This window comes from Lynx canadensis, chromosome A2 (genome assembly GCF_007474595.2).
Source record: "Lynx canadensis isolate LIC74 chromosome A2, mLynCan4.pri.v2, whole genome shotgun sequence".
Classification (NCBI taxonomy): domain Eukaryota; kingdom Metazoa; phylum Chordata; class Mammalia; order Carnivora; family Felidae; genus Lynx; species Lynx canadensis.
The window spans coordinates 106180439-106193732 of record NC_044304.2 but is presented as its reverse complement, the minus strand read 5'-3'; positions in this window follow the sequence as shown (position 1 = coordinate 106193732).

The window sequence follows — 13294 nt, the reverse complement described above, 5'->3', positions numbered from 1 at the left end:
TGTTGGAGAAAGGAATTGCATGAGATAAGAGAGAAAACGCAATTGTGTGTCCATTAATGGCTTACAAGTCTAAGCAATTTGTTTACTGCAGTCTAATTTGCCTTCATCAAGTGAAGACTGAACATTAGACAAAAATTATTTCATAAATCTTTAAGGACAATAATTTCCTTCTTATTCAAATTAACATATAACCTGGAAAAAACCATCTACTCTGTACATTTTAAGTTTGAAAAATTAGAAAAGACTTTCTGAGGAGGGGTTTTCAGAATAGCGTACATGTTTTTATTTTAATGGTAGAGGAACTTTTTTCATAGTGACAACTCTGTTATAATCCTCTGAGTCATTGAATTTTATAACTGGGAACATTTTTAGCAATTAAACCCAAATGTTTCACTTTACAAGGTGAGTAAATAGGACCCACAGTGATGAAGTAACTTGCCCAAGGATATACAGCTTATGGCAGACTCCTGGCCAGGATCTGGGGCTACTCAGAGCTTAGGCTTCTTTTGTCCCTTCACCCCAGTATGTCACACATTGCCATAACTAAATGTTCAAACTTAAGGTCTAGGGGTCTACTAACAAATTTCAGGGATATCAAAGACATTGAAAACTTTGACTTAGAAGATTTGGCACATGCAAACAAAATAAATAGCAGTGAAAAAGTTTGAACTCTTTTTTTTAAGGGTTTTTTTTTAAATTTTTTAATGTTTGTTTGTTTGTTTATTTATTTATTTTTTAACGTTTATTTTTATTTTTGGGACAGAGAGAGACAGAGCATGAACGGGGGAGGGTCAGAGAGAGAGGGAGACACAGAATCCGAAACGGGCTCCAGGTTCTGAGATGTCAGCACAGACCCTGACATGGGGCTCGAACTCACGGACCGTGAGATAATGACCTGAGCCGAAGTCAGACACTTAACCGACTGAGCCACCCAGGCGCCCCAAAAGTTTGAACTCTTGTGAGTGGATTTTGCACATGTAGACCTTTGGTTCCATTTCAACCACCAGACTCTTCAAACGTTACCTAGTGGAGCTTTTTAGTGAAGATAATATTTAAAATGTGTTAGTGTTTATAACTGTCCAATAGCTTTGGATACTGGCTACCACCAGATGACTTATGATATAACAAGGATCAATTGATTTTTAACACAAACTGTATATTAGTAATTACATATTTGGACATTTCATGTATGTATATATGTTATACTATAATTTATCTACTATATGTGTATATATTTCCCCCACTTAAAAATATGTTTCAAAAGTTTTGCTGTTGCTTTAAAGTTTTCCACTTCTTTTTCTTAATAGTCCTATCATTTCTACACTTGAAGTTTCAGACCTTTTGTTATGTAATTTTTACAGGTTTGAAATTTCTGTGCTTCTTTATTTTTTTAAAAAAAATTTTTTTTAACGTTTATTTATTTTTGAGACAGAGAGAGACAGAGCATGAATGGGGGAGGGTCAGAGAGAGGGAGACACAGAATCCGAAACAGGCTCCAGGCTCTGAGCGGTCAGCACAGAGCCCGACGCGGGGCTCGAACTCACGGACCGCAAGATCATGACCTGAGCCGAAGTTGGCCGCTTAACCGACTGAGCCACCCAGGCGCCCCTTTTTTTTTTTTTAAATTTTTTTTAACGTTTATTTATTTTTGAGACAGAGAGAGACAGAGCATGAATGGGGGAGTCTGTGCTTCTTTAAAAAGGCTTTCACTTTCTTTATTTAGTGTTTATTTACTTATTTTGAGAGACGGAGAAAGGGTGCGTGAGCACGGGAGGGGCAGAGGGAGAATCCGAAGCAGGCTCAGCACTCTCAGCTCTCCACACGGGGCTTGATCCCATAAACAGTGAGATCATGACCTGAGCTGAAAGCAAGCGTGGGACGCTCAACCAAATGAACCACCCAGACAGCCCAAATTTCTGTACTTTCTTTTTTCCTGAGATAATTATTATTATAATTATTTAAAATTAAAGTATAATCATCATATATGTGTTAAATATTCCAACGCCAGCTTTTGAAACTGGTAAGAATAGAGAATTCATGAATGTATCATCTGTAAAATGAGACTGATTCAGTACCTGTATTAAGCACTTACTGACTGATGTTACAGATCAGGGTAATATATGTTGCTTAAATAAACTCTCTATAGATGTAGGCTAAGTAAATAAATAAAATTGAAGTATCATTAACTTACAATGTTAGGTTCACATCTACAACATTGAGTGATTCTAAACATTACTCAGTGCTCACCACCATGAATGCAGAAACCATCTCTCACCTTATAATATTAGTACAGTATTATTGACTATACTCCCTATGTTCTATGTTTCATTTTCTTGACTTCTATATTATTGAAATTTTCTATTTCTTAATATCCTTTATTTTGCCTATCCCCCTGCCCAACTCTCCTCTGGCAATCACCAGTTTGTTCTCTGTATTTGGGTCTTTTTTTTTTTTTTTTGAAGTTCAACATATAAGTGAAATTATATGGCATGTGTCTTTTTCTGACTTATTTCACTTAGCATAATGCCTTCTAGGTCCATCCATGATGTCACAAATGGCATGATATCATTTTTTTGTGTAGCCAAGTAATATTCCATTGTGTGTATATATACACCACATCTTCTTTATTCATGTATCAATAGACATTTGGGTTCCTTCCGTATTTTGGCTACTCTAAAAAAATGATGCAGTAAACATAGGGATGCATTCTTTCTGAATTAGTGTTTCTAGGGGCGCCTGGGTGGCTCAGTTGGTCAAGTGTCTGACTTCAGCTCAGGTCCTGTTCTCACGGTTCCTGGTTTGAGCCCCCGTGTTGGGATCTATGCTGACAGCTCAGAGCCCAGAGCCTGCTTCCGATTCTGTGTGTCCCTATCTCTGCCCACCCCCCTCACGCTCTGTCTCAAAAATAAATAAACATTAAAAATACTTGTTTTGAATTAGTGTTTCTATTTTCTTTGGGTAAATATCCAATAGTGGACTTATGGGATCACATGCTATTTCTAGCTTTAAATTTTGAGAACCCTCCATACTATTTTTCATAGTGGTTGCACTAGTTTACATTCCCACCGACATTGCAGGAGGATTTCCTTTTGTCCACATCCTTGCCATCACTTGTCATTTATTGTCTTTTTGATACTAGCGATTCTTGCTGGTATAAAGTTGCATATCATTGTGGTTTTGGTTTGCATTTTTCTGATGATCCATGATGTTGGTCATCTATTCACATACTCTGAGGCAATCTGTATGTCTTCTTTGGAAAAAGGTTTGTTCAGGTCCTCTGCCTATTTTTTAATAATATATTTTTGGTGTTGAGCTACACAAATTCTTAATATTTGTTGGATACTAATTTGCAAATATCTTCTCCCATTTGCCAGGTTGCCTTTTGTTTTGTTTGCTGTGGAAAAGCTTGCTATTTTGATGTGGTCCCAATACTTTATTTTTGCTTTTCTTTCTCTTCCCTGAGGAGAACTTAAATAGGATTCTAAGGGTGATATCCAAGAGATTACTACCTATGCTTTCTTTTACCAGTTTTATGGTTTCAGTTCTCACATTTAGGTTTTTATTCCATTTGTTTTTGTGTATGGTGTTACAGAGTGATCTAGTTTCATTCTTTTGCATGTAGCTGTCCAGTTTTCACAGCACTGGCTTTTACCTCACTGTGTACTATTACTCCCTTTGTCATAGATTAATTGATTATACAGGGGTGGGTCTATTTCTGGGCTTTCTACCCAGTTCCATTCATCTATATGTCTATTTTTGTGCCAGTACCGTACTGTTTGGGTTACTACAGCTTTGTGTAGTGTAGCTTGAAATATGGGATTGTTGTATCTCCAGCTTTGTTCTTTCTCAAGATTGCTTTGGCCTTCATGTACGTTTTGTTCTAATTCTGTGAAAAATGCTACTTTTGATAAGAATTGGACTGAATCTGTAGAATATTCTTTACGGGAAGTATCTGTCATATCTATTAGAGCCCAGTTTTGTATAGAAAGTTGTGAAATAACTTTTGGGGTAGTAGGAAGAATGCATATGTTATGAAAAATGAAAAACTTATAACTTAGATGGCTTATCTAATATTAAAAATCATTCACGACTATAAAAGCACATAAAATCCCCAATACTTTGGTGTTCATTTGACAAAAATATGTACTTGAAATAGTCTAAAATGCTAGTTAATATAAGAAAATTATAAGCCATGTTAAAAATGAATTAAAAGAACAGAAAGTCTTCAAATACTTATTTTTTTTTTCAGATATTCCCATTCAGTTGAAAAGGTTTGTTAGAAATGTTGGGGCACACATGAACTCCTATAAACAGTTTGCATTCTAATCCCCCAAAAATGATCTATTGTTTTTCACATATTTATAGTCCTTCTCTAATGCCATGATGCATCATTATTTTCTTAACAAGAAATTCTACCTCTGTAAATAAATTAGGACATATTTATGCAATATGTTGCTTTTCCTCTGATATTGTACTTTCCTGTTTTCTTATTTCTTTAATTATTCACTTATCAAAATTTCATCAATAGAATTTTATCAGGAAATTGCTATATGTAAGAAGGAATAAAACAAGAATAGATATTCAAGATCCTTTGCACAAATAAGCATGCATTTCAGAAGTGAAGATACAAAGAGTAGCCAACACACATTTTATTAATAAATGCAGTAAATGTGAGGAGAAAGAACACATCTAGAATATTAATCTGGTTACTATTATTTGGAATTTGAGTTGAAAACAAATACTGGTACGGGGCACCTGGGTGGCTCAATCAGTTAAGCGTCTGACTTCGGCTCAGGTCATGATCTCATGGTTTGTGGATTCGAGCCCCACGTCGGGCTCTGTGCTGACAGCTCAGAGCCTGCTTTGGATTCTGTGTCTCCTTCTCTCTGACCCTCCCCCGTTCATGCCCTGTCCCTTTCTGTCTCAAAAATAAATAAACGTTGAAAAAATGTAATAAAAAAGAAAACAAATACTGCTAAAGATGATGCATAGATATGACAAAAATTTTATCCTAAGATTTCTAAACACCACCCCCCCCAACTCATATCATGCATTTTTAAGAATCTTTCAAGGAGCTAATTCGTAAACTATGCTTTGTTCTTTCTAAATATGAGCATGGGTTTTTTCAACGGCCTTACCGCTGTGCAGAACTTACCGAAAACTGGGGGTGCCTGGGTGGCTCAGTCCGTTGAGCCTCTGACTCTTGATTTCGGTTCAGATCATTATCCCAAGGCCATGGACTGGATCAGGTCCTGACTCAGGCTCCATTCTGAGCATGGAGCCTGCTTAAGATTCTCTTTCCCTCTGCGCCTTTCCCCTGCTTGTATGCTTTCTCTGAAAAATAAATAAATAAAAAGAACTTGTTAAAAACTCATCACACCTACGGAAGTAGGAATTCCAGGAATAGAAAGGGCCATATCCACCATCATAACTCCCAAGAATTACATTAAAGTATTGTTTAGCAAATAATAGTATGCTTATCAGTGGTGGTTTTAGATTGATGATAAAAACAACACAGTGTTACTGGAACACAACCATGTCTATTTGTTGGCATAATGTCTATGGCTGCAATTTCACTAGAATAAGGAGTGCGTGTCCTGAAAAACCTAAATTATTGTTTACCTGGATCTTTACAGAAAAGGTTTGTTGATTCTTGGCTTAAATGTTACATATTTATGGTTGTATATTAATTTTGGTTAATAGAATGTGTACTTATATATACATATCTATAATATTAATCTGGTTTCTATTTGGGATGAGTTGAAAACAAATCCTGGTATAGATGATGCATAGATATGACAATTATGAATAAAATTCAGTAATCTGAAGAATAAACATTGTTCAGTGCAAATTTTATTTCATATTAGGTTAAAAGCTTGGTGGCAGACAACATTAAAACTGTAGAATAATGATTTGAAAACAGATTTGTCTGTGGCCACAGGAAATCTGGTGCTTAAACTGTCCATTTGAGATATAAACATGAGTGAATAAACCCCAAAATACACACATATAAATATTGAAGGACACACATAGTCATAGAATGAATCAACGTACTTGCCACTCATATAGGAAAATTCTGTATAAGAAAATGTTTCTCCTTAATACAATTTTACCATTGATATTTTAATAAATTACCCATGCTTTACTCTCAACCCTGTTCTTTATGCAGTGGAACATTATTTAAAGATACTGCTTCATGAAGAAGAGGTTTCAAAGTAAAATGTTTTACATCAATAAAATGTCAAAAGTAAACAATATCTAAGTCTATACTTAACTATTTCAGACTCTGAGTCAGACTTAATCTAACTTTTAACCCATGAAAACATTAAAAAACACACAGAAATGCATCAGAAGAAGTATGGGAATATTTTGAGTTCAATAAACTTGGCTTCCAAACACTGTCATTATCCTTGGAACAACTAGGAGTGAGGAAACAGACTATATCTTATTAATTCAGTTTTCCCAGTACAGTGCCTAGCATGTGGTAGCACTTGGAACATTTGTTGAATGGATGCATTAGGAAGTATACATTTTCTTGCCTTCATTTCCCTTTTTATGGTGGTTATTTAAATACAGAATAATACCAGCTTTTTTTTCTAGACCTCAAAGTTTATTATGAGCAAATTAGTTAATGGTTTTTCAAAGATTCTTTGGAAATATAGGGTGATAGTTCATGGAATATTAAGGTTTAAGCTCTTTGGAAATAAGAATTATAGACATGAATAGTTTAAAAAAAAAGTCAAAAGTGTTTGACCTGAAAAACTATATAATTTGAGGTTTGGCTGATACAGTAACATCATTCTATTCCTTCCCAACTGGTTCAGCCCTCTCTGTTCTTCCAGGTTGCTGGAGGGAATGCATCCTTGACCCAAAATGAATTGTTTCATCTACTAGTTTAAAGGCTGTTTAAAAAATAACGACTTTGCTTTTAGCAGTCCGTGCTCTCCTCTGAAATACTCTGCTGATTCACAAAGCTGTCTGAGAAATTCATGATGTCGCTGCAATATCAGCCTGAATGAGGATAAAGTACCCATTTGGAGATCAGAAAATTTACTTTATTGGCTAAAGGGCTACTCCCCTTTGATATAAAGAAAGGCATTAGAAAATCTATTAAGACTGAGTTATATTCTGCAGCCACCATCTTTTCTTGTTACAATTAGTATTTCATTTTAATTGTGCTGCTATATAATTTCTGATGAAAAGATACTCAGTGTGAACTCTGAACAAGATTATTTTTTACTACAATAGACCATTTGTTCATTGGATATTTCCTTAATATTTTCTAGAGTATAAAAGGAGGTACAGAAATTTTACATGGTCAAGAATGTTAGAGCATATTGTAAGTGTGTTCCTCTTAAATCTACCTCTTTTGTTATGCTTGTTGCTATAAAGGGAAAATGGATATATTCACCTTTTCAGTCAAACTGTATTTTGTTATGCCTAGGTAATTAGAGTCTGGTTGTCTCTCATTTATGGGGCCATTCTGTGTAAGAGGTTATAGTAAAAATGGTCCTAGTTTCTTTTTATAAAGTGAAGGCAGTTTCTCCTCTTGAAGGAAACCACTCATGTACTTATATATGATTTTCTTAAACTTTCTTTACCTATTAGACATTTCTAGTAACTATTCCACATACCCAATTTCTTCATGATTTCTTGTGTGTGTATTTAGCACCTACTATATAATAGGTGTGTATATTTTTTAAGCTGTGCTCATTAAAGTATGAATAAAACATTCTCTGTCCTAACAATCTCAGAATATTTGGGGAAAGACAGACATGTAAGTAATTTATGCTCAAAGAATTTTGGGACTGATCTCTTTTCACTGAGATTAAAACAGGCTTTTCTGAAGTTTTAAGATTTACAAGTGAGTCTTGAGGGTGAGGGCATTCCAGGCTGAGGAAACAGTGTTAGTAGAGGAACAAAGTCATAAAATAAGCACAAAAAGTCAGGTAGCAATGAGTCCTCTGTGTCTGAAAGATAGAGTGATTGATGGGACTGAGAATACATGTTGGAGCCAGGCTATTGAGAGCTGCATGAAGAGTTGAAATGTTAGATTTTATTCATTATGCAGTGGGGAGTCATTGAAGATTTTGGAAGAGTAATAAAGGTCTGACTTCAAATTTGGGAAGGTAACTTTTATCTATATTGAGGACAGGTTGGAAAACCAAAGACAGGTAATATAGGAGAAATGCTAATTAGATATTTCAGTATTAAGAAAAGACTTACTTCAAATTGCTTCCTTCAGAGAAGTATTTTTATTAATTCAAAATTATCTTAGAACTGATGTCCTGGATGTTAAATAAGAGCAACTTTCATCATTCACTAATCATCACATGTCCTTGGTAATCTCTGGTCTTGGTGTGGACTGAATCATGTCTCCCCAAAATTGATACGTTGAAGCCCTAACTCCCAAAGTTACTATTTTTGGAAGTAGCTTTTTTAGGGGTGTAATTAAGACTAAATGAGGTCATAAAGGTGGGGCCCTAATACAATAGGAATCTCGTCCATATAAGAAGAGTTAAACACACCAGAGATCTTTATCTGAGTTCATGAAAACACAGCAAAAGGTAGTTGACTACAAGCAAGGAAGAGAGGTCTAAACCAACCCTCATGCTAATTTGATCTTGGACATGTATCCTCCACAAGTGGGAGAAAATAAATTTCTGCTATTTAAGTTAGTCTGTGGTATTTCTAACGGCAGCTAAAGAAGACCAATACAGTGCTGGGGTAAAATCTTCAAGTTCCATCTTGCTTCTTTCTCTGTCTCTAAGGAGATGGTTCTCTAGGCTGAGGTATGGGAAATAAGTTGCATTTATTACAACATCACTTACCTCAAGGCCTCAGGACAATTGAGGGGGAGAGAGGTAGTAGATTAAAGAGATATTTGTTCAGATAGGAACAGATTTAGATAGGAGAGAGGCTTAGTTAAGACAACATCCTTTATTCCACCTGTTTCTTAATCTTTCTGGATGATGATTCTGCCAATAACAAACTCCTGCATATAAAGAAACACCTACAAGATCTGTTAGTGAGGTATGTAGTTTTTCCATCATGGACCTGACCTCAGTTAGGTTTGGTGTCTCTGGCTTCCATGACTGCCCTGTCCTCTTTCTCCTGTATGTTGTAGATGCTGTCTCACTTTTTAACCAGTTACTCCTTCTCTCTTCCTTCCTTCCTTCTTTCTTCTTGTAACTGTTCACATTATTCTAATATGCTGTCTTGGGTTTCATTCTCTTTTCCTCCCACTTTTGTGCTAAGAAAAGTCCATTGCTAGTAAGATTTCCAGTAATATTCTTTTGCTTTATAACTCAAATTTAGAAACCTCTAGTCCTGTACCCTCAAGCTCCATATACATGCATACCCTCTGGATATTCCCAGTTAAATATATTAATAGCATTATTTGTGTAGTTGACAAAGCACCTTTATATATACCACATATGTACCTTTTTTTCCTATTAAAAAAATGGAATTAGTACCACATGCCTTATAGTATTTATATATCAGATGCTGGCTCTCAAAGAGTTTCGTTTTCCAAATCATGAAATAAGTCAGATAAGCAAAGCATATTCAGATGTCAAGTACAGAGATGTTTAAGCAAGTACAAAACTGGTACAAACACTTCTAAAATGGAACTTGTAATGTTACCATTACTTCCAAATGCGTCTTCCTTTCTCAAATGGGTTAATAGCACTGTCGTTTCTTTAATCACCTTGTCCTTAAGTCTAATTCCTGGCACTCAATTAGTATTTGTAGAAAGTGCAGTGAAATGGCTAAACAAATGGTTATTATTATTATTATTTTTTCTTAAGAGAGACAGCAAGCACAAGCATGGGAGGGGCAGTGAGAAAGCAAATCTCAAACAGGCTTTATGATCAAAGTGGAGCCCAATGCAGGGCTTGATCCCATGACCCTGGGATCATGACCTGAGGTGGAATCAAATCAGATGCTCAACTGACTGAGCCACCCACACACCCTAAATAAATGCTTCTTAAAGTTTATTCTCACTTTAATGCCTATATGAAATCACTTAAAGTTGTTAACCATTTCCAATTCAGGAAGTTGGAAAGAACCAACAAGAGAATGAACATGAGGAAACATGGATTTTTTTAACCATATTTAACAAGAAATAACTTATTTTTCTTAAAGCCTGTGGGAAATTGTCACAAGTTTGTAAGGTAAGTTTATTTTCATAGTGATGTTTTAAAAATAATTCCTTGATTTTTACTTTTATACTCTTTCCTATTACAAACTGTAATTACTACCCAGAATAGGAATAATTCTGATAATGTGGTCTCTCATATTATTATTATTGGGCTTTCTACCAATTAAACTTTGATTAAAAAATAAACAATGGCATAAAATATTATAATACATTGCCTCATGGAGTCTTAAAAATTTAGGAAGCAATATGGGTGACTAGTGACAATAACAGAAGGAAGACTAAACATTTCTTAATCAAAATAAATGTTTATTCTGGTCTGGAGACTATTTCTTATTTGATCATCCTTGGAGAATATAAAATGTCAGAGCCATTATTTTTTATTAACTGGATCTGGCATAGGCATAAATAGTAAATTGAACTATCCTTTTTTTTTCTTTTTTTTTTTTGGTGATGGTGGGCATTAAGGAAAATTGGGCTGAAAAAACTATTCAGACTTAAAATACAACTCAGGTACTTAAAGCTGGGTGAAGTTAATTTTTAGGGTAACTTTTGTAAAAAAAATCTCAGATAATTTTGGTAAAGTATAAATAACCTGGCTTGTCATACAAGCAATAGTTTGTATGTCTGGCTCATCACAATTTTAATTGTAAATCTCAGGAAATGCAGAATATGACAATTAAGTTAGGAAGTGCTCAATGGATTGCAGAGTAGTAAATTTTATTAAATTTCTTCATAAAATAACATTGACAAATAATCTAATACAGAGCTGCTTGTGTATTACTAGGTATTGCTGAAGGACCAAATAGGCAGCTCTAAATTCACTCAGAGGATGAGTTCTATGAGTTTGTTCTCACTAATTTACATGTTGTTTTGTGATAAAATTTTAGGTTATTTGGTTCTCTCTACCAGGAAGCAAGACTTTAAAAGAAGCAACATGTTCAATAATAGAACACTATTATTTCAGCACATCAAATAAGAAAATCAAATATAAATCCATGCATAAAGGCTAATATCTTAAATTTGAATAGAGGAATATTGAGAGGGAACATATGGGAAGAAGTTGATATAAGATGGAAGATTTGGGGAAAATATATGTAAATTGTTTTAGATTTCTTTCCTTTCTCGTTAGGCGTCTTGATATTGATGGTGTCAAAGGCACAAGTATCAACTGTTCTGTATGATATACTAGAAGATAATTATGGCACATCTACTTGTCTACTCATAGGAGTCAGCAATGTCCGACCCCACCTTCACTAATAATAGGTATAATGTGTTATGTCAGATTTAATAATTCAGGTCAGATAATAGATGTTATTATGCTATGGCATTTCTAAAAGTTGAACCAAAAATGGCTATGGGCTGTCTTTAAAATCACCTCATTATATGTCCATGAAATAGGAAAAATCACTTTGACATGTTTACTGTAGTACTAAACAGCAATAATGCATTGAGTTTTTTCTGAGACTCGCCTGTATAATACTCTGAGGTTGTTTATCACAGTTTTTAGAATGCTATGGCACTTACTTGCTACATGAGCCTAGAGACTGGAAAGAATAAATATAAATCTAAAATAGACTTGCTTATTTGCCATTCATATCAGACTCATTGTTTTCTTTGTATTCAGATGGACATACATATGCTTATGTATATTTTATCAGGGAAAACATATAAGCTATGATTCTGAAATTTGGACCACTACACCAATTATCTAAAACTAAAAACATATTCAAATCTTTAAGTGTCATGAGAATGGCTCTTGAGGATTTCTAGAATAGTAGTTGATAGGTAATCTTTATATTCCAATTTGCCTGAAAATATATTTTTGAAAAATTCACACATTTTTATGTGCTTTGAGCAAAATTTAATTCTCTTGCTCCTATAAAAGGTGAGAGTTTTAACATTAAAAAAATCACTTCTTTTTATTCTCTTTTTTCAATTATGATAAACTTAAAAAAATAATTGTATTTACCTTTTTTTATGGGGGTGGAGGGATGGTCATCTAGATTTCAGTATAATCTTCAGGACTGAAGTTTTATTAATTTAGTTCCAAAGAGGAAAAAAAATCTTAAACTCAAACTCTGGAACTTATCAGACCATTTTCTTGATGGCCAACTCTTAGCCGTGCCCAACTCAGTTTTTCTAAATCTAAAAAGGTATTTACCATCCTTCTAGGCAGGATATAAAGATTAATTTGTTAAGACTGCAAAGTGCTTTAAGCCTGAAATGCTGTATGAGATAATAGGATAAATATTAATAATATCCTGTTAGAAGTACACAGCCATAGTAAGGTAACTAAGAAAAATAAATTGCAGTGCTTGGTATGAAATTGAAAATCACTAATGGAATGAAAGTTTGTTCATACTGGGAGCAGTGTTGGATCATGTATAATGTAATAGCAGATCATTTTCAATTGTTTTAATTGCCATGAGCAACAACTGATCTTTACAGCTGTTCCTGACAAGCTCTTGGATGGCCCTAATGATCGTAAAATGGTGCCAAAGACCAGCATTATCCCCTATTGAACATTAAATGGTATCGACCCCTTTACTAAGTCCATCACTCAACAGACTCCTTAAAGTAATTCATGACACAATTAACATTAATTAACTTTACAAAAACCCCTTCAAACTCTGCTGTATTAAGACTTCAGACTTTGAAGAAAGGAAAGAGCAACTAACAAAAAAGTTATGAATCCTCCTCTGAAAGCCATCAATTAGGGTAAGTAAAGATTCCTAAATTTTTATAACCTTCATTTATCACTTGCCACTCTTGATAATTTTATCCTGTGTAAAGATATCTAAAGCCATTCAGTACCAAAAGTACCATTCATTTCTGTACTTCACATCCACTCTACAACTGAGACTGGCAGCTTCCAAATTCATGTCAGAGTAAACCTGAGTCACAAGTCATTACTGGGTCCTACAGAAATATGAGCAAAATACCTCTCAGTTATGCAGGAAAATAACCTGGCCTTGTCCTTTTCATCTCCATTTTCAGGGAACTCTTCTACATAAATTGAATCTCTGCTTTAAGTTCCAAGTGATTAACACAAACCTACTCTAGAATATCAACAATAATAATAATCTATTCATAATGTGCATGAATTTTTACGTACATTAAACCATCATAGTA